The sequence below is a fragment of the Pristiophorus japonicus genome, chromosome 13 (assembly GCF_044704955.1).
Source record: "Pristiophorus japonicus isolate sPriJap1 chromosome 13, sPriJap1.hap1, whole genome shotgun sequence".
Taxonomy (NCBI): domain Eukaryota; kingdom Metazoa; phylum Chordata; class Chondrichthyes; family Pristiophoridae; genus Pristiophorus; species Pristiophorus japonicus.
This window is the reverse complement of record NC_091989.1, coordinates 64156524-64179227: the sequence shown is the minus strand read 5'-3', so window position 1 is coordinate 64179227 and position 22704 is coordinate 64156524. Positions and strand designations below refer to the sequence as shown.

The 22704-nt window shown below is 45.1% G+C and overlaps 1 protein-coding gene across 5 annotated transcripts in view; it reads right to left on the bottom strand.

Annotated features, from left to right (window-relative positions):
- Positions 1 to 22704, bottom strand: part of plekha5 (pleckstrin homology domain containing, family A member 5) — a 411417-nt gene that overhangs the window by 184170 nt on the left and 204543 nt on the right. The window lies entirely within an intron of this gene.

Here is a 22704-nt window from a genome sequence, read left to right as displayed (position 1 = left end):
TCTCATCTATCCTCTCTCATATACTCTGTCCTTCAAAATCCTTACGCATAGAATTCATTACTCTTCAACCTTCTTACTCTCCTGCTGACGTCCCAGGCTCGACTCCCTTTTAGACAAGCCAGCTTCCCTCTGTGCCTCTCTTGGCATTCTCCGAAGGGCCCACCATGGCACTTTTCGCTGTCTCCTCACAAGCAGCAACCCCAAGTGTCACATCCTAAACGGACCTTACTGCCCAGCTTGCCCTACGAAGGCTAACCTTGCAAATCTCCTCCCTGTGTAACTTATTCCTCCAACCAATGACCGTGTGTATTCTGGAAGTAGATCAACCATCACAACGTTCTCAAAATCTCCTTAAAAAATGTCCGTTCACTGTCAAACAAGGCTCTTGCCATCCACGATCTTATCATGGATGAATGCATTGACGTCACGGCACTAATGGAAACTTGGTTGAAGGATAATGACATACTTCCTATAATCGCAGCCTCCCCTCCCAGCTATACTTTTTACCACTTGCCCAGCTAGGTGGGATTGCACTCGCCTGGTTCCATTCTTATCTAATCTAGCCAGAAAGTCTCCAGCAATGGCTTCTTTTCCCACTCCCGCATCATTATCTCTGGTATCCCGCAAGGATCTGTCCTTGGCCTCCTCTTGTTTCTCATCTATATGCTGCTCCTTGACGACATCATCCAAAATCGCGGAGTCAGTTTCCACATGTACCCAGATGACACCCAACTCTACCTCTCCACTACTTCTGTCGACCCCTGCTTGGTATCTAAATTATCAGATTGCTGTCCAGTACTGGATGAGCAGAAATTTTCTCCAATTAAATATTAGGAAGACTGAAGCCATTGTCTTTGGTCCTCACCACAAACTGCATTCCCTAACCACTGACTCCATCTCTCTCCCTAGCATCAATCTGAGGGTGAAGACGACTGTTCGCAGCCTCGATGTCATATTTGACTCATGAGTTTCCAGCCACGTATCCGCCTTTTCCCACCTCCGTAACATTGCCCACCTACGCCCTGCCTCAGCTCTTCTGCTGCTGAAACTCTCATTCATGCCTTTGTTACCTCTAAACTTGACTACGCCAAGTCACTCCTGACCGGCCTTCCACATTCCACACTACGTAAACTTGAAGTCATCCAAAACTCAGCAGCCCGTGTACTAACCCGCATCAAGTCAAGGTCACCCATCATCCCTGTGCTTTCTGACCTACATTGGCTCTCAGTTTCAAAATTCTCATCCTTGTGTACAACTCACTCCATGGACTTGCCCCTCCCTATCTCTAATTTTTTTCAGCCTCACAATCCCACAAGATGTCTGCGCTCCTCAAATTCTGGCCTCTTGAATATCCCTCATTCTAATTGTTCAACCGTCGATGGACATGCCTTCAGCTGCCTGGGCCCTAAGCTCTGGAACTCCCTCCCTAAACCTCTACCTCTCTTTCCTCCTTTAAGACGCTTGTTTAAACAAGCTTTTGATCAACTGCCTTAGTTTCTTCTGTGGCTCGGTGTCAAATTTTTCTGTTTGTCTGTAACACTGTTGTGAAGCGCCTTGGGATGTTTTACTACATTAAAAGTGCTATATAAATATAAGTTATCATTATTATAATGATTGTTCTTTGAAAGTCAATCAACAAGTCAAAGATAATCTCTCACACCTAAGGCAGATCCTGTGTTTGCGCCCCAGGAATGTTCAGATAATGTGTGAGGAGTACTCTCATCATCATAGGCAGTCCTTCGGAGTCGAGGAAGACTTGCTTCCACTCTAAAAATGAGTTCTTAGGTGACTGAACAGTCCAATATGAGAACCACAGTCCCGGTCACAGGTAGGACAGTCGTGGAGGGAAAGGGTGGGTGGGACTGGTTTGCCACACGCTCTTTCCGCTGCCTGCACTTGGTTTGTGCACGCTCTCAGCGATGAGACTCGAGGTGTCCAGCGCCCTCCCGGATGCACTTCCTCCACTTAGGACGGTCTTTGGCCAGGGACTCCCAGATGTCGGTGGGGATGTTGCACTCTCTCAAGGAGGCTTTGAGGGTGTCCTTGAAATGTTTCCTCTGCCCATCTTTGGCTCGTTTGTCGTGAAGGAGTTCAGAGTAGAGCGCTTGTTTTGGGAGTCTCGTGTCAGTCATGCAAACAATGTGGCCTGCCCAGCAGAGCTGATCAAGTGTGGTCAGTGTTTCAATGCTAGGGATGTTGGCCTGGTCGAGGACGCTAACATTGGTGCATCTGTCCTCCCAGGGGATTTGCAGGATCTTGCGGAGACATCGTTGGGGGTATTTCCCCAACGACTTGAGGTATCTATGTAGCTACTTTACAAACATCACCAATTCAGACCAGACAAAGGAATGCCTAGCAAAAGGCCATAGAATAAGTGGAATGACTGTTTATTTCCCCAGGTAGGTGGCAGCAGTGAAGATTACATAATAGTACTTAATAGTGAAGATAACAATTTTACTATATTCCATTTGCTGATTTTCCAAGGGTCTTTATGCAAGAAAACTCAATAGTGAACATAAAGAGCTACGCAAGCTGACGCAGTGGAACCGATGGCTCTTTTCTGATTTACACAGCGTGTGGGAACATTTTCTTCCTTTAAACGAAATTGGGAAGCAACATGGGGGAGAAATCCCAGGTTGATCCCAATAATCACTCCTCACATCAAATCAAATGAGACTAACCTACAACGAAAGCCTGCAATTCATTAACTCTACAAGCTGAAACTAATGCTGACTCATAGTTGAAATGGCATATTCAAAGAGGCTTCAATGGTAGATACACTAGTGTATGAAAATCTACGTTGCGGTCCCAAGATCTGAGACAAAATTTTCAGATAGTGGACGTGAAACAGATCCGCCAAAGGATGTCTTCCTACTGGTCGTTAGGGCAGTGGTTGCTACAATACCATCATGCCAATATGTAAAAGTATCTATTGACTGATCTATAATGCCAGTTCAACAGAATGTTGTAGATATTTTTAATGTAGGCCCTATTATTTGATGTTTTACAGGAATGAATCAAAGTATTAAAGAAAGACTTGGATTTATATAGCGTCTTTCGCGACCACCGGACATCTCAAAGCACTTTACAACCAATGAAGTACTTTTGGAGTACACTGTATCGTTACTGTTGTAATGTGGGAAACGTGACAGCCAACTTGCGCACAGCAACTCCCACAAACAGCAATGTGATAATGACCAGATAATCTGTTTCTTGTTATGTTAATTGAGGGATAACTCCCCTGCTCTTCTTCGAAACAGTGCCATGGAATATTTTACGCCCACTTGAGAGAACAGATGGGGCCTTGGTTTAACGTCTCATCTGAAAGATGGCACCTCAGAGTGTGCAGCACTCCCTCAATACCGCACTGAAGTGTCAGCCTAGATTTTTTGTGCTCAAGTCCCTGGAGTGGGACTTGAACCCACAAACCTTCTGAATCAGAGGCAAGTGTGCTACCCACTGAGCTGCAGCTGACTTCATTAATTACCATCAGTGGCACCAACAACCATATTATTAATCAGAAGCATTCAGGTGTTAAGGGGAGAATCTGCCATCCTGTTCGTTCTCTCCCTTCCCAACATTTCCATCTCCCACCCCCAACCCCACCCCCCCACATTCTGGACTGAAAGCTGCATGAATCATCCTCAGCTCACCAGACAGTAGAAGCTGCAATGAACGGCCTCAAATCTTAAATTTTTGTATAATTCAGGGACTGCTTGGGTTTAGATCACCAAGAATACACTGGCGATCAATCCAAATCAAATTCTTTTAATATATACACCCATTTGGCAACTGGAGGTGGCTGGATTGCTTTGTCTGCGGGTTATAAATCCATTGTTTGTTTCTCAGCTGAATTTTTGCAGGCAGACCATTGAAATTTGGTTATGTCTATGCCACACCCTTGCCAGAGCCAGCATCCAAAGGGCTTGGTCAATACACAGCACTGAGTTTTCACTATGACCACCACCAGTATGAACAGAGGCAGCCAAGCAATCTTTTTTGAGGGGATTTTAGCACGTCTCTCGCATAACGAATCAAGTTTGGCTAAGTTCCTGTGGTCTGTGAAGGATGTTTAAATGGAGAACTGCACTTACACGCCAGACAGCTGCTAAGCACTTAAAGTCAGAATGTTAAAAAGATGTAGCTTTTCATAGCAATCTGGCACTGAGAGTTTAAAGAGAACATCTGCAGTAAGACAAATAACACAGCTCAGTAAGTGGGTAGAATATTATATATGTCTCTGCGAAGGAAAGACTACATTTCTATTCCTACACGAGCTTGAATCCTCCTTCATATTACAAAATTGTCTGAAGCAGCAGTGGTTCTCTAATATGCCTGGAGTGTGGAATCTACCTCATCCATATTGAGGCAATTCAACAGCATAGTTGTTTAAAAATCACGAGAGTTCAATTTCAAACTGTGCACCTTCCTGATGGCTGCAAAAAGGTTCATATAGGCTGGCAGTGTAAAAGCTGCATCACAGCCCATTGTGCCTATGCCACTGCAAACTTCACATTGGAGCCATCTAGTCACATTTCCCTGCTCTCTCTCAGTATCTTAACATTTTCCAGTGTTTAACTCCCTTAGATTCCTGAGCCCTCATGCAGTCAAGAAAATGGCAGCCAGCAGAAGCAGCTATTGATTTCACCTCTTGAAGTGGTTCTTAACTCTCCCAGTCGTAATCGTCCATCTCATTTACATTATAGCTCTGCCACTGAAGTCGTGGGCAATCGTGCTGGGGTAAAAGTGGCCTTTGATAAGCAATTCCATTACCATTGTAGTCATCTAGCCTGGAGCAGACTCCATAATTTGTTGTAAAAGTGAGTTACATAATTGCTCGAAATAGAGGAATACCCAATGATATGAGGGAGCAAGGAGAGTGGGATGAGAATAGAACGAGCCCATGGAGTAAAACACAAGTACAGACTTGATGAACTGAATGGCCAGTGGAGAGAGAGGACAATGGAATTAGAATAAGTGACACAGAAATAGGTAATTCAGCCCTTTAATTCTGGGCCAGTCTTTTTCTCCTAGTCTTCACCCATTACCCCTCAAAGCCCCTTTCAATGAAGTGACTTGGAACTCCACATTTTAAGCGCCCTATGAGTAAAGGCATTTTTTTTCAACCTCTTCCAATTCTTTTTGCAATAGTTTTAAATGTGTGCCCTCATCACCTTATCACTAACCATGGGAAGCAATCTATCATGTGCCGGATTACAATGCTTTAAGATCTTAAGGGTCTCTATCAGGTATGTAATATGCCTCAATTCCCAAGTCAACATCATTTCAATTAAATAAGCCATTAAAAGTTTAAAGATTTGTTACTTAAAAAAATGCCATAAAAGCCACAACTCAGATCTACAATCACAACAAAATATATACACATTCAAAATGAGATGGTTACAACATGCAAAAGAGCTATTAGTGTAAACCCTCAACCTATATTAAAACAAAAGTATGTGGATCCTTATAATTATATCACATGTACAGAATATACAACACAGAAACATTCGGTCTAACCAGTCCATTCCGGCGTTAATGCTCTACTCCAGCCTCCTCCCATCCTTCCTCATCTAACCATCAGCATAACCCTTTTTTCCCTTCTCCCTCACATGCTTATCAAGCTTCCCCTTAAATGCATCTACACTACTCACCTCAACTGCTCCCTGCGGTAGCGAGTTCCACATTCTCTGAATTCCATGTGTAATTTCACGGTGACTATCTTGTATTGATGGCCTTAAGTTTTGCTCTTCCCCACAAGTGGAAACAGTGTGTTTATTCGATCAAGACCTTTCATAATTTTAAAGACCTCTATTAGGTCACCCCTCAGCCATCTCCTTTCAAGAGGAGAGCTATCTTGTTCATCCTTTCTTGATAGGTATACCCTTGCAGTTCTAGTACCGTCCTTATAAATCTTTTCTTTTTGCACCCTATGTGCCTCTATATCCTTTTTATAATACGGCGACCAGAACACTACACAGCACTCCAAGCATGGTCTAACTAAGGTTCGATACAAGTTTAGCATTACTTCTCTACTTTTCAATTATGTGCCTCTAGAAATAAACCGTAGTGCTTACTTTGCTTTTTTATGGTCTTATTAACCTGTGTCGCTACTTTTAGTGATTTGTGTTTTTGTACTCCCAGATCCCTTTGCTCCTCCACCCTATTTAGATTCTTGTTTTCCAAGTAATGTGACCTCTATTTTTCTTACCAAAATGTAATACCTCACACTTATCTAAGTCAAAATTCATTTGCCAATTATATGCCCATTCTGCAAGTCTATTTTTGTCTTCTTATAACTTGTTGCAGTCCTCCTCAGCATTGGCTATCACCCCCCTCCCAATTTAAAAATTGTTTTTGATTCCAAAGTCTAAATTGTTAATATTAATTGTAAACAACAGTGGTCCCAGTACTGATCCTTGTGGGACCCCACTTCCCACCTTCTGCCACTCTGAATAGCTATCCTTTACACCTACACTCTGCTTTCTGTCTTGCAGCCAGCTGGCTATCTATTCTGCTACTCCTAACTCTGCGTGCTCTGACCTTATTCATTAGTCTATTATTTAGCACCTTATCAAAGATCTTTTCGAAGTCTAGATATATTACATCTACTTAGATTGAATTGGCTTTAATAACCACTTGTGGTAATGTATTCCATATTGTATTAACAGTATCAAAAATTATTGCCCTTGAGAAGGTGGTCCTTGTGCTGAAGGTATTCCCACAGTGCTGGTAGGGAGGAAGTTCCAGAATTTTGACCCAACTACAATGAAGGAACGACGATAAATTTCCAAGTCAGGATGGTGTGCAACTTGGATGAGGTAATGGTGTTCCCATGCACCTGCTGCCCTTGTCCTTCTAGGCGAATTTTGGAGGTGCTGAAGAAGCCATGGTGAGTTACTACAGTGCGACTATCTCAGATAGTACACACTGCAGCCACAGTGCGCCGGCGGTGGAGGGAGTGAATGTTGAAGGTGGTGGATTGGGTGCCAATCAAGCAGGCTGCTTTGTCCTGGATGTGTTGAGCTTCGAGTGTTGTTGGAGCTGCATGCATCCAGGCAAATGGAGAGTATTCCCTGACTTGTGCCTTGTAGATGGTGGAAAAGCTTTGGAGAGTTAGATGAGACACTCGCCGCAGAATACACAACATTTGACCTGCTCTTGGTGCCACTGTATTTATGTGGCTTGTCAAGTTAAGTTCCTGGTCAATGGTGACCCCCAGAATGTTGATAGTGGGGGATTTGGCCATGGTAATGCCGTTGAATATCAAGGGGAGGTGGTTAGACTTTCACTTGTTGGAGATGGTCATTGCCTGGCAATTGTGTGGTGCAAATGTTACTTGCCACTTATCAGCCCAAGCCTGAATATCATCCAGGTCTTGCTGCATGTGGGCATGGACTGTTTCATTATCTAAGGAGTTGCGAATGGAACTGAACACTGCAATCATCAGCGAACATCTCCACTTCTGACCTTATGACAGAGAGGTGGTCATTGATGAAGCAGCTGAAGATAGTTGGGCCAAGGACACTGCCCTGAGGAACTCCTGCAGCGATGTCCTGGGGCTGGGATGATTAACTTCCAGTAACGACAACCATCTTCCTTTGCGCTATGTACGACTCCAGCCAATGGAGAGTTTTACCCAATTCCCATTGACTTCAATTTTACTAGGGCACCTTGATGCCACACTTTGTCAAATGCTGTCTTATAATGCAGTATAATGTGAATAAATGTGAGGTTATCCACTTTGGGGACAAAAACACGAAGGTAGAATATTATCTGAATGGCGGCAGATTAGGAAAAGGGGAGGTGCAACAAGACCTGGGTGTCATGGTTCATCAGTCATTGAAGGTTGGCATGCAGGTACAGCAGGCGGTGCAGAAGGCAAATGGTATGTTGGCCTTCATAGCTAGGGGATTTGAGTATAGGAGCAGGGAGGTCTTACTGCAGTTGTACAGGGCCTTGGTGAGGCCTCACCTGGAATAGTGTGTTCAGTTTTGGTGTCCGAATCGGAGGAAGGACGTTCTTGCTATTGAGGGAGTGCAGCAAAGATTCACCAGACTGATTTCCAGGATGGCTGGACTGACATATGAGGAGAGACTGGATCAACTGGGCCTTTATACACTGGAGTTTAGAAGGATGAGAGGGGATCTCATAGAAACATAAAATTCTGGACAGGTTAGATGTGGGAAGAATGTTCCCGGTGTTGGGGAAATCCAGAACCAGGAGACACAGTCTTAGGATAAGGGGTAGGCCATTTAGGACTGAAATGAGGAGAAACTTTCTCACTCAGAGTTGTTAACCTGTGGAATTCCCTACCGAAGAGAGTTGTTGATGCCAGTTCATTGGATATGTTTAAGAGGGAGTTGGATATGGCCCTTACGGCTAAAGGGATCAAGGGGTATGGAGAGAAAGCAGGAAAGGGGTACTGAGGGAATGATTAGCCATGATCTTATTGAATGGTGGTGCAGGCTCGAAATGCCGAATGGCCTACTCCTGCACCTATTTTCTATGTTTCTATGATGTCAAGGGCAGTCATTCTCACCTCACCTCTGGAATTCAGTTCTTTTGTCCATGTTTGGACCCAGGCTGTAATGTGGTCTGGAGCAGAGTGCTCCTGGCGGACCACAAACTGAGCATTGGTGAGCAGGTTATTGGTGAGCAAGTGCAGATTGACAGCACTGTCGACGACACTTTCCATCACTTTGCTGATGATTTGAGAGTAGACCGATGGGGTGGCAATTGGCCGGATTGGATTTCTCCTGCTTTTTGTGGACAGGACATATATGGGCAGTTTTCCACATTGTCGGGTAGATGCCAGTGTTATAGCTGTACTGGAACAGCTTGGCTCGAGACGCGGCTAGTTCTGGAGCACAAGTCGTCAGCACGACAGTCGGAAGTCGTCAGCACGACAGCCGGGATGTTGTCAGGTCCCACAGCTGTTGCTGTATCCAGTACACTCAGCCTTTTCTTGTGGAGTGAATTGAATTGGCTGAAGACTGGCTTCTGTGATGGTGGGGACGTCAGGAGGTAGCTGAGATGAATCATCCATTCGTCACTTCTTGCTGAAGATGGTTGCAAACCGTTCAGCTTTGTCTTTTATGTTTCTAGTACTAATTCTAAAAATATACCCCTTGTTATCAACTCCTGCCAAGTGGATATAAATTTTCACGGTTTAGATTTTCAAACCCCTAATTTAAAACTTAAATTAGTTAACTATTAGACCTCCGTGAACTGTCATGAAAATAGCCCTAGTTTTTTTTTTTAAATAAGTGTCTCACCATAACTCTATGTTCTGCCCACAATATAAACAGGAAACTGTTCAACCTCCATCGCCTCCAGTCCAGATCCAACGTCATCCCATTCTGTCACTAAATTACAGTATGCAGACGACGCTTACATTTGCGCACACTCGGAGATCGAACTCCAAACCATTGTCAACACCTTCACCGAAGCGTACAAGAGTATGGGCCCTACACTAAACATCTGTATGACAAAGGTTCTCTACCAACCTTCCCACGCCATACAGTATTGCCCCCCGATTATCAAGATCCATGGCAAAGCCTTGGACAACGTGGGCCATTTTCCATACCTCTGGAGCCTACTGTCAACAAGGGCAGACTTCGATTGTGAAGTCCAACAATGCCTTCAGTGTGCCAGTGCAGCCTTCAGTCGCTTGAGGAAGAGGGTGTTTGAAGACCAGGACCACATACCTGGCACCAAACTCATGGTCTACAGAGCAGTAGTGATGCCCGCCTTCCTTTATGCTTCAGGTAAAAAAAGGGATGAGGTCCTACGAGACGAATTTAAGGAGCTAGGAGCTAAATTAAAAAGTAGGACCTCAAAAGTAGTAATCTCAGGATTGCTACCAGTGTCACGTGCTAGTCAGTGTAGGAATCGCAGGATAGCACAGACGAATACGTGGTTTGAGCAGTGGTGCAGCAGGGAGGGATTCAAATTCGTGGGGCATTGGAACAGGTTCTGGGGGAAGTGGGACCAGTACAAACTGGACGGTCTGCAGTTGGGCAGGACCGGAACCAATGTCCTAGGGGGAGTGTTTGCTAGTGCTGTTGGTGAGGAGTTAAACTAATATGGCAGGGGGATGGAAACCAATACAGGGAGACAGAGGGAAACAACGACAAAAGACAGAAAAGAGATGAGTAAAAGTGGAGGGCAGAGAAACCAAAGGCAAGAAACAAAAATGGCCACTGAATATAAAAGGGCTGCAGGAGGGGTCAAAACTAAAAATCTTGGTTTAAAAACTTGGGTAAAAACACTACCTAAATGCACGCAGCATTCGAAATAAAGTAAATGAGTTGACGGCACAAATCATTACAAATGGGTATGATTTGGTGGCCATTACAGAAACATGGTTGCAAGGTGGCCAAGACTGGGAATTAAATATACAGGGGTATCTGATTCAGAAAGATCGGCAAGAAGGGAAAGGAGGTGGGGTAGCTCTGTTAATAAAAGATGATATCAGGGCAGTTGTGAAGGATGATATTGGCTCCAATGAACAAAATGTTGAATCATTGTGGGTGGAGATTAGAGATAGCAAGGTGAAAAAGTCACTGGTGGGCGTAGTTTATAGGCACCCAAATAATAACTTCACGGTGGGGCGGGCAATAATCAAGGGAATAATGGAGGCATGTGAAAAAGGAACGGCAGTAGTCATGGGGGATTTTAACCTACATATCGATTGGTCAAATCAAATCGCACGGGGTAGCCTGGAGGAGGAATTCATAGAATGCATACAGGATTGTTTCTTAGAACAGTATGTAACAGAACCTACAAGGGAGCAAGCCATCTTAGATCTGGTCCTGTGTAATGAGACAGGAAAAATAAACGATCTCCTCGTAAAAGATCCTCTCGGAATGAGTGATCACAATATGGTTGAATTTGTAATACAGATAGAGGATGAGGAAGTTGTGTCAGAAACGAGCGTACTATGCTTAAACAAAGGGGACTACAGTGGGATGAGGGCAGAGTTGGCTAAAGTAGACTGGAAACAAGGACTAAACGGTGGCACAATTGAGGAACAGTGGAGGACTTTTAAGGAGCTCTTTCATAGTGCGCAACAAAAATATATTCCAGTGAAAAAGAAGGGCGGCAAGAGAAGGGATAACCAAGGAAATAAAGGAAAGTATCAAATCAAAGACCAATGCGTATAAGGTGGCCAAGGTTAGTGGGAAACTAGAGGATTGGGAAAATTTTAAGCAACAGCAAAAAATGACTAAAAAAGCAATAAAGAAAGGGAAGATAGATTACGAAGGTAAACTTGCGCAAAACATAAAAACAGATAGTAAAAGCTTTTACAGATATATAAAACGGAAAAGAGTGACTAAAGTAAATGTTGGTCCCTTAGAAGATGAAAAGGGGGATTTAATAATGGGAAATGTGGAAATGGCTGAGACTTTAAACAATTATTTTGCTTCCGTCTTCACAGTGGAAAACACAAAAACCATGCCAAAATTTGCAGGCCACAGTGTGGGAAGGGAGGACCTTGAGACAATCACCATCACTAGGGGGGTAGTGCTGGACAGGTTAATGGGACTGAAGGTAGACAAGTCCCCTGGTCCTGATGAAATGCATCCCAGGGTATTAAAAGAGATGGCGGAAGTTATAGCAGATGCATTCGTTAAAATCTACCAAAATTCTCTGGACTCTGGGGAGGTGCCATCGGATTGGAAAGCAGCTAATGTAACGCCTCTGTTTAAAAAAGGGGGCAGGCAAAAGGCAGGTAACAACTATAGGCCGGTTAGTTTAACATCAGTAGTGGGGAAAATGCTTGAAACTATCATTAAGGAAGAAATAGCGGGACATCTGGATAGGAATAGTGCAATCAAGCAGACACAGCATGGATTCATGAAAGGGAAATCATGGTTCACTAACTTACTGGAATTCTTTGAGAATATAACGAGCATGGTGGATAGAGGTGTACCGATGGATGTGGTGTATTTAGATTTCCAAAAGGCATTCGATAAGGTGCCACACAAAAGGTTACTGCAGAAGATAAAGGTATGCGGAGTCAGAGGAAATGTATTAGCATGGATAGAGAATTGGCTGGCGAACAGAAAGCAGAGAGTCGGGATAAATGGGTCCTTTTCCGGTTGGAAATCAGTGGTTAGTGGTGTGCCACAGGGATAAGTGCTGGGACCACAACTGTTTACAATATACATAGATGACCTGGAAGAGGGGACAGAGTGTAGTGCAACAAAATTTGCAGATGACACTAAGATTAGTGGGAAAGCGGGTTGTATAGAGGACTCAGAGAGGCTGCAAGGAGATTTGGATAGCTTAAGCGAATGGGCTATAGTTTGGCAGATGGAATACAATGTCAGAAAGTGTGAGGTCATCCACCTTGGAGAAAAAAAACAGTAAAAGGGAATATTATTTGAATGGGGAGAAATTACAACATGCTGTGGTGCAGAGGGACCTGGGGGTCCTTGTGCATGAAACTCTTTTGGAGTTCCTTGTGCATGAATCCCAAAAGGTTAGTTTGCAGGTGCAGCAGGTAATCAGGAAGGCAAATGGAATGTTGGCCTTCATTGCGAGAGGGATGGAGTACAAAAGCAGGGAGGTGTTGCTGCAACTGTATAAGGTATTGGTAAGGCCACACCTGGAGTACTGCATGCAGTTTTGGTATACTAGCTTTGGAAAGGGTACAGAGACGATTCACTAGGCTGATTCCAGAAATGAGGGGGGTTACCTTATGATGATAGATTGAGTAGGCTGGGTCTTTACTCCTTGGAGTTCAGAAGGATGAGGGGTGATCTTATAGAAACATTTAAAATCATGAAAGGGATCGACAAGATAGAGGCAGAGACGTTGTTTCCATTGGTAGGGGAGACTAGAACTAGGGGGCACAGCCTCAAAATACGGAGGAGCCAATTTAAAACCGAGTTGAGAAAGAATTTCTTCTCCCAGAGGGTTGTGAATCTGTGGAATTCTCTGCCCAAGAAAGCAGTTGAGGCTAGCTCATTGAATGTTTTCAAGTCAAAGATAGATAGATTTTTAACCAATAAGGGAATTAAGGGTTACGGGGAGAGGGCGGGTAAGTGGAGCCGAGTCCACGACCAGATCAGCCATGATCTTATTGAATGGCGGAGCAGGCTCGAGGGGCTAGATGGCCTACTCCTGTTCCTAATTCTTATGTTCTTATGTTCAGAGACATGGACTATGTACAGCAGGCACCTCAAAGCACTGGAGAAGCACCACAACGTTGCCTCCGCAAGATCCTGCAAATCCATTGGCAGGATAGGCGCATCAACACCAAGTGTTAGAACATAAGAACATAAGAAATAGGAGCAGAAGTAGGCCATACGGCTCTTTGAGCCTGCTCCGCCATTTAATATGATCATGGCTAATCCGATCATGGACTCAGATCCACTTCCCTGCCTGCTCCCCATAACCCCTTATTGGTTATGAAACTGTCAATCTCTGTCTTAAATTTAATCAATGTCCCGGCTTCCACAGCTCTCTGAGGCAGTGAGTTCCACAGATTTACAACCCTCCGAGAAGAAATTCCTCCTCATCTCAGTTTTAAATGGGCGGCCCCTTTTTTTTTATAAAACGATTATGCCCTCTAGTTCTCGTCTCCCCCATCAGTGGAAGCATCCACCTTGTCAAGCCCCCTCATAATCTTATACGTTTCGATAAGATCACCTCTCATTTTTCTGAATTCCAATGAGTAGAGGCTCAACCTATCCTCATAAGTCAACCCCCTCACCTCTGGAATCAACCTAGTGAACATTCTCTGAACTGCCTCCAAAGCAAGTATATCCTTTTGTAAATATGGAAACCAAAATTGCATGCAGTATTGCCAATACCCTGTATAACTGTAGAAAGCCTTCCTGATCACTTGCTGTACCTGCATACTAACCATTTGTGTTTCATACACAAGTACCCCCAGGTCCCACTGTACTGCAGCACTTTACAATTTTTCTCCATTTAAATAATAACTTGCTCTTGATTTTTTTCTGCCAAAGTGCATGACCTCACACTTTCCAACATTATACTCCATCTGCCAAATTTTTGTCCACTCACTTGCAGATTTTTGTGCGTCCTCCTCACACATTGTTTTTCCTCCTATCTTTGGATCGTCAGCAAACTTGGCTACGTTACACTCAGTCCTTTCTTCCAAGTCATTGATACAGATTGTAAATAGTTGGGGTCCCAGCACTGGTGCCTGCGGCACCCCACTAATTACTGATTCTCGGGTTGGCAATGAACTATTTATTCCGACTCTCTGTTTTCTGTTAGTTAGCCAATCCTCTATCCATGCTAATATATTACCCCCAACCCCGTGAACTTTTATCTTGTGCAGTAACCTTTTATGTGGCTCAGGCCAACATCCCCAGCCTCGAACGAGACTCCCAAAACAAGTGCTCTACTCGGAGCTCCAACACGGCAAGCGACCCCCAGGTGGGCAGAGAAAGCGTTTCAAGGACATCCTCAAAGCCTCCCTCAAAGCCTCCTTGAAAAGGTGCAACATCCCCACCGACACCTGGGAATCCCTGGCCCAAGATTGCTCAAAATGGAGGAGAAGCATCCGGGAAGGCGCCGAACACCTCGAGTCTCTTCGCGGGAGCACGCGGTAGCCCGCGGTAGCCAAGCACAAACAATGGAAGCAGCGCACGACAACCCAAGCATCCCACCCACACGAGAGAGAGAGAGAGAGAGAGAGAGAGAGAGAGAGATCTTTGTAATTTACATTGCACCTTTTCCATGGCTTCAATATCCTCTCCATTATGGGGTGTCCAAAACAGCACACAGCAGAAACGACTCTTGATATGAGTGGAAAAAAACTAGATTTTGTATGACTCATTAAAATCCTAAATAAACAGGTCACAGCAGCATGCTTGGGCTCAAACATACTGTACAACAGAATGACAGCACAGAGGGTCTTACTGATTGGGGACAATATCAAGTCTCCAAGGTTGCTCTTGCATGGATGGTTACAAAGCAGTGCTGGCACAGAACCAGGAACAGTTGCCCTGCCTGAACCATCCAGCAGGAAATGGTGCAAATGAATCTGGAAATCTAAAAATAAATTAGGCTTTCGTTCACTGTAGTTTAACATTGAATTGCCATTAATTCTTGCACTTCTCTTTATCCAACACAAGTTCTAAATTATACTATAGGCGTAGCGTCGAAAATCCGGAGTTCCGGAATCCGGAATGTTCCGGAATCTGGACCTGCTGCCAATGCCGACCTCGGGCCTCGCCTCACTACCCTGACCTCGGGGCCTCCTCGCCGGGCCGTCCGAACGCCTCCTCGGTGGGGCCCGCCGGCCCGACCGAACACCTCCTTGGCGGGGCCCCCTACCCAGTCTTTGACATTCCGAAATCCGGAAATAACGGAACCTGGACTCAGGTGTTTCTGGATTCATGACATCAGAAACACGTTTGAAAGTCCGCAAAAACACGAAATCCGGAATTGCCTCGGTCCCGAGGGTTCCAGGTTTTAGGTAATGCAGCTGTACATTCAATCTGGGATTTGGAAGTCTGATCAGTGCTAAAACCAAGTATCTGACTGGCAGTATAAATTGCACAAATGTTATCGTGTAAATTGGTCTTGGATGCAAGTATATCCACCCCTAAGGCAAATTTCACGTGGAACAAAGAGTGTGGGCAATATAACCGGCTATTAGATCTGATCAGTGCTGTTTGTGGAAATTTGCTGTGTGCAAATTGGCTGCTGTGTTCCCTACATTCAAACAGTGACTACACTGCAAACATTGTCTATAAAGCGCTTTGGGACGTCCTGAGGTCATGAAAGGCACTATATAAAAGAGTTCCTTTCTTTCACTGCCCTTTGTGCCCACAGTATAATATAACCCCCACTGTGTCCCTGAAAAAAAGAATGTTTGCAGATGCATGCACACACTCCATATCGGACTTGCGTACTTACTGTGAGGAAAATAACGTGAGCCAACAGTATAAACACAGGGCAAAGCAATCTGTTCACATGGTTTTGTGCTTTTAACCCAGATTACATCACCAAATATAAACACAAGCATTATTTTTGAGCTCCATATTCTTTTGAATATGTCCACTGTGTTAAGCGAATGATGTGCGAGGATTCTTTACCACAGTCAAGGCCACCTACGGCCCAAACACCCAAGGCCCCACCCCACTGCTAACCAAGAATGGGGAAACACAAAGTCAGGGCCCGCTGGAAGGAACACTTCGAAGATCTTTTCGATCGAGACCCTGCCTTTGACTCAAGTGTCCTCGACTCCATCCCGCAGCATGCTACCTGCCACCACCTCAGTAAAACCTCAGCCCTGCACAAGTTAGAAAAAGCCATAAGACAGCTTAAGAACAAAAAGGCTACAGGAGCGGATGGAATCCCCGTTGAGGCACTGAAGTATGGCAGAGAGGCACTGTTGGCGCAAATGCATGACCTCATCTCTCTCATCTGGAGGGAGGAGAGCATGCCGGGGGATCTTCGAGATGCAGTGATCGCGACCATCTTTAAAAAAAGGGACAAGTCCGACTGCAGCAACTGCAGAGAAATCTCCCTGTTATCAGCCACTGGGAAAGTCGTCACTAGAGTCCTCCTCAACTGTCTTCTCCCTGTGGCCGAGGAGCTCTTCCCGGAGTCACAGTGCGGATTTCATCCCCTACGGGGTACAACGGACATGGTTTTTACAGCGCGACAGTTGCAAGAAAAATGCAGGGAACAGCGCCAGCCCTTATACATGGCCTTCTTCGATCTTACAAAGGCCTTTGACACTATCAACCTCAAGAGTCTATGGAGCCTCAGTTTCGGACGTCACCATCCACCGTCTGCTTCACGTCAACATGGAGGCCGTGATCCTTACCAACGGATCCATTACAGACCCAACCCATGTCCGGACCAGGGTCAAACAGGGCTGAGTCATCGCCCCAACCCTCTTCTCAATCTTCCTCGTTGCCATGCTCCACCTCACAGTCTACCAGCTCCCCGCTAAACTTCAGAACCAGTGGGAACCTGTTCAACCTTCGTCGCCTCCAGGCCAGGCCTAAGACCACCCTAACCTCTGTCGTCGAGCTACAGTATGCGGACGACGCCTGCGTCTGTGCACAGAGGCTGAACTCCAAGTCATAGTCAACGTATTCACTAAGGTGTACGAAAGCATGGGCCTTGCGCTAAACATCCGTAAGACAAAGGTCTTGCACCAAACTGTCCCTACCGCACAGCACTGCCCCCCAGTCATCAAGATCCACGGCATGACCCTGAACAACGTGGACCGTTTCCCATACCTCGGGAGCCTCTCATCAACAAGAGTAGATATTGACGACGAGATTCAACACCGCCTCCAGTGCGCCAGTACACCCTGCGGCTGCCTGAGAAAAAGTGTGTTCGAAGACCAGGCCCTCAAATCTGCCACCAAGCTCATGGTCTACAGGGCTATAGTAATACCCGCCCTCCTGTATGGCTCAGCGACATGGACCATGTACAGTGGACACCTGAAGTCACTGGAGAAATACCAACGATGTCTCCGCAAGATCCTGCAAATACACTGGAGGACAGACGCACCAATGTTAGCGTCCTTGACCAGGCCAACATCCCCAGCATCGATGCACTGACCACACTTGATCAGCTCCGCTGGGCAGGCCACATTGTTCACATGCCAGACACGATACTCCCAAAGCAAGCGCTCTACTCGGAACTCCTTCACGGCAAACGAGCCAAAGGTGGGCAGAAGAAACGTTACAAGAACACCCTCAAAGCCTCCATGATCAAGTGCATCACCCCCACTGATACCTGGGAGTCCCTGACCAAAGGCTGCCCTAAGTGGAGGAAGTGCTCCGAGAGGGCACTGAGCACGTCAAGTCTCATCGCCGAGTGCATGCAGAAATCAAGCGCAGGCAGCGGAAAGAGCATGCGGCAAACCAGTCCCACCCTCTCTTTCCCTCAACGACTATCTGTCCCACCTGTGACAGAGACTATGGTTCTCTTATTGGATTGTTCAGCCACCTAAGGACTCATTTTTAGAGTGGAAGCAAGTCTTCCTCGATTCCAAGGGACTGCCTATGATGATGATAAGTGAATGCAAACTGAAGTACAAAAAAAAGTCCGATTTTTGCTGCAGCACTGTTAACTAAACTGTAGCTGATCATGTTTGTAAGCTAGATTGCTCAGAACAAGCATTTTACAATTATAATAGAAACTGCACACATTACCTTGTGTATAACTTATTGCAGGATGTCAATTTCTACAATCTAATTAGAAGGAAATTGCTAGTACAAAGCAATTTTATTTTGGAAGGTCTTCCAAGATTATTCACCTACCAGGAATTAACTCTGGCACAACACATTTATCTCCTCTTCGTTACATATTAATCATTCAAGTGAAAAATATTTATAAGCCAAAGCCCACACACAGTTCATTTTCCAAAGTGAGCTTTGTACAAAAACTGCATTTCATAGCAGAAACATGGGTTATCAATGAAATATGGTTTGAACCTCCATGAATTATAGTAGAGTACATTTTCCTTGCCAATATGTAACCAGTCTTCATCCAGTGTGTTGTTATACAGGTACAAGAGCAGGCAGGCATCGATGACGAGGTCCAACACCGCCTCCAGTGCAGCCTTCGGCCGCCTGAGGAAAAGAGTGTTTGAAGGCCAGTCCCTCAAAACTGCCACCAAACTCATGGTCTACAGGGCTGTTTGTAATACCGGCCCTCCTGTATGGCTCAGAGATGTGGACCATGTACAGCAGACACCTCAAGTTGCTGGAGAAATATCACCAATGATGTCTCCGCAAGATCCTACAAAACCCCTGGGAGGACAGGCGCACCAACATCAGCGTCCTCATCCAGGCTAACATCCCCAGCATTGAACCCACTGACCACACTCGATCAGCTCCGCTGGGCAGGCCACATTGTTCGCATGTCAGACATGAGACTCCCAAAGCAAGTGCTCTACTCGGAGCTCCTTCATGGCAAACAAGCCAAAGGTGGACAGCGGAAACACTACAAAAGGACACCCTCAAAGCCTCCCTGATAAAGTGCGGCATCCCCACTGACACCCGAGAGTCCCTGGCCCAAGACCGACCTAAGTGGCGGAAGTGCATCCGAGAGGGCGCTGAGCACCTGGAGTCTCAACACTGAGTGCAAGCAGAAATCAAGCGCAGACAGCGGAAAGAGCGTGCGGCAAACCAGTCCCACCCATTCTTTCCCTCAACGACTATCTGTCCCACCTGTGACAGAGTCTGTGGCTCTCTTATTGGACTGTTCAGCCACCAAAGAACTCACTTCAGGAGTGGAAGCAAGTTTTCCTCAATTCCGAGGGACTGCCTAGGAGGATGATGATGACAGCGTCGAAAATCGGAATATTCCGGAATCTGGGCCGATCCATGTGGGGTTACTCGGAAACCGCAAAATGTTAATAATCCGGACTTCCCCCGTCTCGGCTGCCCGACTTCCGGCTGCCTCCCTCTCTCCCCCTCCCTCCCCGGCCGCCTCCCCTTCCCTCTCTCCCCACCGGCCTCAGCTGACTGACTTCCCCACGACCTCCGAACCCCCCACCATCACCTCGGCTGTCCGACACCGCCCCCCATCCCCCCACCTCAAAGCAAAAGCTACATTCAGGAAAAAAAAAAATCGGTACATAGAAACATAGAAAATAGGTGCAGGAGTAGGCCATTCGGCCCTTTGAGCCTGCACCACCATTCAATAAGATCATGGCTGATCATTCACCTCCGTACCCCTTTCCTGCTTTCTCTCCATACCCCTTGATCCCTTTAGCTGTAAAGGCCACATCTAACTCCCTCGTGAATATATCCAATGAACTGGCATCAACAGCTCTCTATGGTAGGGAATTCCTCGGGTTAACAACTCTAAGTGAAGAAGTTTCTCCTCATCTCAGTTCTAAATGGCTTACCCCTTATCCTTAGACTGTGTCCCCTGGTTCTGGACTTCCCCAACATCGGGAACATTCTTCCTAGAAACACAGAAACATAGAAAATAGGTGCAGGAGTAGGCCATTCGGCCCTTCGAGCCTGCACCGCCATTCAATAAGTTCATGGCTGAACATGCAACTTCAGTACCCCATTCCTGCTTTCTCGCCATACCCTTTGATCCCCCTAGTAGTAAGGACTACATCTAACTCCTTTTTGAATATATTTAGTGAATTGGCCTCAACAACTTTCTGTGGTAGAGAATTCCACAGGTGCACCATTCTCTGGGCGCATTTAACCTGTCCAGTCCCATCAGAATTTTATATGTTTCTATGAGATCCCCTCTCATCCTCCTAAGTGAATAGGAGTCTCTCCTCATGTCAGTCCTGCCATCCCAGGAATCAGTCTGGTGAACCTTCGCTGCACTCCCTCAATAACAAGAACGTCCTTCCTCAGATTAGGAGACCAAAACAGAACACAATATTCCAGGTGAGGCCTCACCAAGGCCCTGTACAACTTAATTAAGACGTCCCTGCTCCTATACTCAAATCTCCTAGCTATGAAGGCCAACATACCATTTGCCTTCTTCACCGCCTGCTGTATCTGCATGCCAACTTTCAATGACTGATGTACCATGATACCCAGGTCTCGTTGCACCTCCCCTTTTCCTAATCTGCCGCCATTCAAATAATATTCTGCCTCCGTGTTTTTGCCCCCAAAGGGGATAACCTCACATTTATCCACATTATACTGCATCTGCCATGCATTTGCCCACTCGCCTAACCTGTCCAAGTCACCCTGCAGCTTCTTAGCGTCCTCCTCATAGCTCACACCACCACCCAGCTTAGTGTCATCCGCAAACTTGGAGATATTACACTCAATTCCTTCATCTAAATCATTAATGTATATTGTAAATAAGCTGGGGTCCCAGCACTGAGCCCTGCGGCACCCCACTAGTCACTGCCTGCCATTCTGAAAAGGACCCGTTTATCTCTGCTTCCTGTCTGCCAACCAGTTCTCTATCCACGTCAGTACATTACCCCCAATACCATGTGCTTTAATATTGCACACCAATCTCTTGTGTGGAACGTGACCTGTTCCATTTTAATAAAGAAAAAATGCTTACTCACCTGTCACTTTGCCAGAATGGAGATCATCAAAAAAGGACATTTAGTAAAAGAGTCATTAGCTACATGTTTGGGAATGTAATAAAGTTACCCTGTTTTGGGCTAGTTTTTAACTAAGAATATGAAAGAATGGAAGTGGAAGTTTCCATACATCTAGTACCATACTCTCAAATACCTCGGCCACCCAACCTCCCCTCCCATCCCTACCTCGGCCCAGGCGTTTCCGGACTCGGGACTTCAGAAAGACGTTCCGAAGTCTGGAAATACGCAGAATCCGGAATGGCCTCAGTCCTGAGGCTTCCGGATATTCGATGCTGTACTTGTATACATATGAAGAGTTGAACTTCAATGACATTAATTATTACAAATTTGTTTTTGTTGTTGGAACATTCTTTTTTCAAAATGTATACGTTACCTATTTAAGGTTTAAAGACATCAGCTAAGCTTATCCTATACGAGGAAAGCAAAGATAATCCCCGCCCCCCCCCACCCACTTTTTTTTGTGCCTCTTATTTCCTTATCAGTGTTATTAAAAAGAAAAAAATTCAAAATCAGTTTCAAATAAGCTCGCTGGATCGCTAAATAGCATTTCTAGCAACCTGTGGGGATCAAATAATCTACATTTTATGTGTTTCTTTTATAAATTCAGAAATCTGAAACTGAAGACCGCCACCTAATAAGAGAAACCCCATTAGTGAGTGTTATCTTTTGACCAAACAGCCCGTCCCCGGATCGCAAACATAGAAGCTGGAATCTTCATATGATCCTTAGTAACAACTACTTTTCTGATCCCTGTAATTTGCAAAATGTGCACTGTTCTTAATTTACCATGACTATTGGATTAATTTAGCAGGATTCTTAAATTTGCAGCTACAATATCAAATTTTAACAAAATTGTCTTGGAAAGAAAATCAATACTAAATATCCTGACTCAAATTAGACACTTGTGCATGTTCTAAGAATGTTCCAGTATCTCTCACTACACTCATTTAAGCACCCAGTATTTGGTGGCAGTTTTGAAATAGCACATTAACGGATTTAAAAGACTGAGGTTTTCACATCTGAATTAACAATTCCACTTCATATACTGTACCTTGGGGTCTTGCCACCAAAATTCAGGACCATCGGATTAGCAGATAATTTCTAAGCTTAGCAAAAAAACTCCAGGTTCTTCGCCCTCACATTTATCACACTAAAGTCACAAGTTCATTCTCACAGACACCCTTAACCAATGTGGTAAATAAAGCCTTATTCATACTGTAAATCAGACCAATGAGAACTAACACAAAGAAAAAGCTGTTGTGCAGTCACTTCTATGAATAATCTTTACAAACAACAGCCACAAAATGTAAAAAAAAAGTCTTTGTTGAGGTATTGGACTGAGAAATGAATTCTGGTAGTTTAACCATCTGCAATACAAAGGTACAACATACTTCAAAATGCATGCACTATTTTGCAGAACCAAAACACCGATCAGCACAGCAGGCTGGTGTTCCAAAGTGCTGTACCTGTACTATGGAATTAATAAGATTTTGCTAAGTACCCACTATTGCCTCTGTTATATATGTGGACTTGTATTTACTCTATACAGCCACCAGAGGGCTCATCCCCTGGAGTCCCAAGGGAGCCCATAACCCCTTGGGAGCACACGTATTTAAGGAGGCTCACTCTGGAGACCTGCAATAAAA